Source organism: Schistocerca cancellata, chromosome 7 (genome assembly GCF_023864275.1).
Source record: "Schistocerca cancellata isolate TAMUIC-IGC-003103 chromosome 7, iqSchCanc2.1, whole genome shotgun sequence".
Taxonomy (NCBI): Eukaryota; Metazoa; Arthropoda; class Insecta; order Orthoptera; family Acrididae; genus Schistocerca; species Schistocerca cancellata.
In genome coordinates, this window is record NC_064632.1 from 258,933,555 (window position 1) to 258,939,660 (window position 6,106).

Consider the following 6,106-nt stretch of genomic DNA (forward strand, 5'->3'; position numbering starts at 1 on the left):
ATGAGCTTCCAACAAAGTACTCCTCAGTCATTGTCAAGCCATAATTATTTACATTGGTGGGGCAGAAGCTTATGTGCAAACACATGGGTATTTAACTACCTAATGAAGAAGAAAACCCAATGTCAGTTATCAATAATGGTTCTTCTTCCCTGTACCACAGAAGCACCTTACCCTGCCCATTTCTGTTTCCAAAACTAACTTTCATATTGTCGTAAATATCCTAAATAATTTTCACCTGTTTTCTATGTTGCTGTTGATGTAATTAGAAGCTCTTCATTTGATGAATACAGCATTTTAATGTGCATTTCTTCAGTAATATTGGATTTTGACAATACTGTAATGACATTTTCAATGTTCAGGATTCTGCCATTATAAAGTCCAAACTTAATGAGAAAACCACATTTTTCCCTAACTACTATTATCTCCCTGTTATTACCATTTTGTTATTCCACATGATCTTTGTACCTGACATGACATTGCTTCAAATTATAGGTAACATCTTTATACAAGGACAGGCCTGGATCTGACACATACATGCCATCAAACTTATTTGGATGTGTGTTGCTAAACCCTCTTCACACTTCTGCATACATTCGTTTCCTTGTACTTTATCGTGTATGCACATAATCTTTTTGAAATAATTTTGTCAAATTCTTGTGAAATATTCATTTTTAAAATCATTATTTCATGTATGTAGAACTCCACTTACACTATACAGCATATCATTATTTCTAGAGCCTATAATATTCTTTAAATTCTTTTTCAATATTGTGTTAGGGTATAATGTTACTGTGATATTGTTTGTGTGATAAAATAATACTTTGCAAACAGTTAGTAACAATGTAGTCAAATTCACTATTTTATATAACATACCTGTGACACTACAACACACATACGTTAATTACCATAGCACAGCCGAAATTAAGAGCATAGGTGACAGTGATCAGCCAACATATCCCTGTCTCCTAATGACTTCAATGCCCTGCACAGAGACCATATATCAATGTGGACTTAGAAGCTTTTAGACTACAATGATGATATTAATGAGTGGTGTTTGAAAGAAAAGGTAGAAACCAACACTGGGGACATAACTGAAGTCTTTATTCAGAATAGGTCACCACAGCCCTGAGCACAACTATCCTACTGTTTCACAAGCCGAAAGTTTCCCTGCTCCCAGGATTCCTGTGGTGATGGGAGGGGCCAGTCCCTTACTGTGTCATTCAGCTTGTCATCCAAGTTGAAGTGCTTCCCTTTGAGATGCTTTTTTAGCACACCAAACACAGGAAATTCGCTGGATGACATGTTTGGGCTGCTTCCCCTTGGACTTCGCCCATTACACTTTCTGACCTCAGTGATTGGTGGACATGTGTTATCGTGAAGCAGAATCACTCACTCTACAAACAGCACTGGCTGTTTGCTCTTGATGGACTTGTGTAGGCTACAAAGTGTCTCTTGATACATTTCACTGTTAATGGTTTTTCTGTGCTCGAGAAATTCGAGGAATATCAGACATAAGACATTTGAAAAGATGGTCAGCATCACCTTGCCTGCTGAGGGAAGAGCCTCGAATTCTTTAGGTAACAACATTACACACACAGTCCTAGATGTCCCACTACATTACCCCAAAGCAGCATGTGCAAATTTCTACTTGTTTGGTAGTTACAATACTTTGTGCCTTTTCATTTGAACACTTCTTATAATAAACAGTGTCATATTAATAGCTCACAGCAAAAATTAGGACATCACAATGTTATACATGCTGTGACAATTTACCTTTCCAGCAGGCAAGTACAATCTTTCTTTATGTATGACTAGGATGCAGCCACACACTAATTTCTATAGTGTAAGTGGCATGACGAGTGTAGCTGAATTTACACAGGTATTTACAGAGAGACTTGGTAGCATTTGTGCAATGATACACATTTCTCTGTTCCAGCACAAATAACTCATTAATAACATTAATAATGCAATTTACACAACAGTACACCTTATTTGTCTTTGGAGATTTTGCATTTTTAAAATGAAAAACAAAAATCATTTATTTCAATTTGCTAATCTTTTTCTGCACTAAAATAAAAAGAGGAACTACGTTGACAGCATCTTACAGGAAGTGCTTCAAGAGTAGTTTAAAACTTAATAGAACAAAAATTGGTTTATATTATATCCCTGCTTAATAAATGCTACTGAATATACTGCATTGACAATGTTATATGTGAATATATAAATTTGAAGTGCAAAAAATTACAAACCAACTTTTCAGGAATGTATGTTGTGATTATACAACAAAAGGGTGTAATGTACCTTACTTCTACTTCTCCCTCATTTTCAAGTAATGCTGAGATTCAGAAAGGAGTCTGTATTGTATCTTGTCCACCTTACTGGTGGTGTATAAGAGGTAGACAATTCTGTGCCATTGGATTACTTATTCAGTTAATTTGCTACCAAGAAACTTTTAGCCATTCATAATTTTTCCCAAGGAAACAACAACAAAATAACCAAAATGTGCCACTTAAGATTATGGTAAAGTGATTTGTGATATACCTCTTCTTTTCTTCTTCCTCCTCCTTTAGTTCGCCGTGGCTAGGTTATTTGTTTGCCATTTTTGCCACTATTGCTTCCATCAATGCTTTGTGAATGTGTAAAGCACTAAGGTTAAGACTGTTTATTAATCTACAGATCCCATCGTACCTGTTCATGTAAGTAACTCCCCAGGGCAAAGGAGGGTAAGGCATCCATCTAGCCTGACAAAGCTGTGTCATGTTTAAACCAGCCTTTCTGTTGTTGATTGCTGTATTTTTACATATTGCATGAGTATGTAAATCAGATTTGATACAAATAATAACTAGAACTGTTTTTGTTATCTAAGATGGTTGAATGAACATTATCATCATCATACTGAAGCAACTGTTTTTGCCTTCCATCCCTATGATGATATTGTGCCAGTATCATCCCAGCTGCTTGTCACAACCAAAAACTTCCATTCCAGAATGAGATTTTCACTCTGCATTGGAGTGTGGCCTGGTATGAAACTTCTGGCAGATTAAAACTGTGTGCCGGAGGCGAGATCCATTGTTTTCATTTTTCATCAGCCCACCTATTTCACTGAAAATTTGATTTGAGTGCACCTTCTGACATTGTCTTCTCATTCAGTATTGTCATTGTAAGAAGATTATGTGACAGTAAATTTTTACCATGATATTGTTTTAATAGGCTTTTTTTTCAGCTGTGTGATCACTTTGTCATGGTGCCATAAGGGCCAACAAGTTTGCTGCTGTTGCAAATGGCCTTAATTAGGCTTTCTATTTGCAGTCACAACATTGGATGACAAAAGAGTGGAGGAAAGAAACACTTGGGGCTGTTCACTGGGTTTTTTGCTAATGGTAATTTTTATTTGCATTTATTGCCTGATACGACCCTGACCACACTTCTTCAGACTACAGTCACCCAATCACAAGATGAGTTCTAAAACATTATTGATAAGTGATAAGACTAATATGAAACATTAGTATTTTTGACTATTCTTTCTCTCTTATCCCAATACACCTTTCTGTTTACCTTTCAACCTATCATACATATTTCTTTCTTTCAAACAATGGAAAATCCAGGATGTAATGTAACACTACCCAAGAAGGAAAGTTGCTACTCACCATATACCGGAGATGCTGAGTCGTGATAGGCACAACAAAAAGATTCTCACAATTACAGCTTTCAGCCATTAAGGCCTTTGTCAGCAGCACACACACACACACACACACACACACACACACACACACACACACACACAAATGCAAATGCAAATGCAAATACAAATACAACTTGCTCACACGCCTGTAGTCTCAGAGAACTGAAACCACACTGCAAGCAGCAGCACCTGTGCATGATGGGAGTGGTGACTGGGTGGGGATAAGGAGGAGGCTGGGGTAGGGAGGAGGAGGGATAGTACGGTGGGAGTGGCAGACAGTGAAGTGTTGCAGTTCAGATGGAGGGCAGGAGAGAAGGTGCAGTGGGGGGAGGGGGGGTAAGTAGCAGAAAGGAGAGAAATAAGAAGAAAAGAAATTAAAAGGCTGGGTGTGGCAGTGAAATGATGGCTGTGTAGTGCTGGAATGGGAACAGGAAGGGGCTGGAAGGGTGACAGTGACTAACGAAGTTTGAGGCCAGGAGGGTTACGGGAACTGCTTCATTAGTCACTGTCCTCACCCATCCAGCCCCCTCCCTGTTCCCATTCCAGCACTACACAGCTGTCATTTCACCACCACACCCAGTCCTTTAATTTCTTTTCTTTTTATTTCTCTCCTTTCCGCTACTTACCCCCTCCCCCCTCCGCACCTTCTCTCCTGCCCCTCCATCTGAACTGCAACACTTCACTGTCTGCCACTCCCACCGTACTATCCCTCCCCCTCCACACCCCAGCCTCCTCCTTACCCCCCACACAGTCGCCGCTCCCATCATGCACTGGTGCTGCTGCTCACAGTGTGGTTTCAGTTCTCTGAGACTGGAGACGTGTGTGCAAGTTGCGTTTTCGCATGCGCGCGCGTGTGTGTGTGTGTGTGTGTGTGTGTGTGTGTACTGCTGACAAAGGCCTTAATGGCCAAAAGTTATAATTGTGTGAATCTTCTTGTTGTGCCTATCGCGACTCAGCATCTCCGCTATATGGTGAGTTGCAACTTTCCTTCTCTGGTATTGTTATATTTCTTTCTTTAGAGTAGTTTTATTTCTGTGAATGCATAGACCATCCTTTTTTATCCATAGCTGCAAAACAGTTATTGTTTTTTGTGAATTGAAATTCATTTCTTTCTGAAGATAGACTTCATTCAATAAAATGCAATTCCTTAATATGTTCCTGTTTGTTTCTTCCATTCGGAAGATTTTTTGGCAGATATTTACTACATCCATACCATCCAGCTTTGCCTACACTTTTAAATCCCTGTCCGCTACTGACATCTGAATTACAGTGTTGTCTTAGTGTAACTTCGTAGCATTCTTTGAAGGAAAAAAATTGTCATATTCTGTTGTCTCTTAATGTTTTGCATTTACTAATGACATATGGTAAAATTTCTCGTAGAGAGATGAGACCATCTTCTGTCACTATTGAGCTCTGCATTTGTTTTTGCAAGTTGTGTTTTTCATCTACAGTCATTGACAGAGTGTGGTATTAGTGGAATCATGAAGTTATTTGCTTGTGTCACATTTATTTTGATCCAGTACCTGAGATGACTTTTAACACAAAAATAAGCACAAAAGAGACAAGTGTTACAAACCACAGTACCTAATATAAAATGATATTTTAATGCTGTCTGTGATGAGCAAATGATCTATAACAATAACTCTAACAAAAGAATATAAGCTAGGAACTTTTAGTCTTGATATGGTATTTTGGTGACAGCAAATAAGTGTGCTTTCTATATTTGTGGGGTAACTCTTGTGTCTCAGTGTGTCATGAATATCTTTGAAGCATACTAATATCACAACTATGATGAAGGGAATGCCAAAGTGGCAGACTCTGTCATTCTACATAAGTATCTGCATGTTTCTCAAAGGAAGATCATTGAAATAAAAAATGTTTTGCATCCCACCACGACATAATGTAAGTATTTTTCGAAGTCCAATATGTTCATTCACTGCTTTGTAATTCCCTTCAAACTTCTGCCACTTTCAGCACAAATGAAACAAGTAATCTCATTCAACTTTAAGTTACTTAGTTTTGTACGCTATAGAGGAATGAATTTGAAGACAAATGCATGTATTGGTTCACAATGTACATAAATGTCTGTTTCCATATCCGTTCTTAATGTAAAGCTGACTTTTTGTTTTAGTAAGGAAATAAACGTGATAAGAATCAGCCAGTAAAATTTTTATAAACTGTTGATCCACTTTTCGACATCTACGTCCAAAATTGACATTGTGATATACTGTTGTTGGGAGAGAAGTTTAGATTCATCAAGAGATTTGTAATTGAGTATTTGTGAATATTTTAAATCTGTGAAACTGAGTAAAATATTTTCATCAGCAGTAAAATATTTATTTCCTTAGTTTTTACCTGAACAGAATTTGCCAATGAATGAAAAAAAACCTTGTATTAGAAACAATTTAAGTGCAAATGCTACAC